Source organism: Chaetura pelagica, unplaced genomic scaffold, assembly GCF_000747805.2.
Source record: "Chaetura pelagica isolate M959 unplaced genomic scaffold, ChaPel_1.0 scaffold219, whole genome shotgun sequence".
In the NCBI taxonomy this organism is placed as follows: Eukaryota; Metazoa; Chordata; class Aves; order Apodiformes; family Apodidae; genus Chaetura; species Chaetura pelagica.
Window position 1 is genome coordinate 3030866 of NW_009954552.1, and position 569 is coordinate 3031434.

The window sequence follows — 569 nt, forward strand, 5'->3', positions numbered from 1 at the left end:
TACTAAAGGTCTTTTTAATCCAAAATGATTCTATGAATCTTTTAAAATTTAAAAGCACATGAGAGAAATGAAATGCAAGAGATTTAACTTTGTTTTCTTTTTCTAAGTGAAGTTTGATCATAACCAGGAAGTATGTGAATTTTATGCACTTGTCAGCTTTTAGAGCTCCAGCTTGTATTAAACTGTCAATTTGGACATGTCTTGATGATACCACCCCACCACCCTCAACAAGAAGACAAAAAAGTCTTTTTCTGATAACATAACTTATAAAATTTCATCTGCATCCAGGTAACAGAATGTTTAAAGTCAAAACATGTATCATCAAATAAATATAGCTTGGCTTGCACTGCACACCACAGGTCCCCTTATAACTATGTTGGCTAAGGTATGAATGGGGTAGAGAAGAAACAGGACACAGAGCTTCTGGTCTGAAGGAGACTTTCCATGAGTGCAGCACAGCATCTTAAGAGGCATTTTACACACACACAAAAAAAACCCCCAACAACAAAACAAAACAAAAAAACACCACACAAACAACAACAAAAACTTAACACATCCCCACACATACA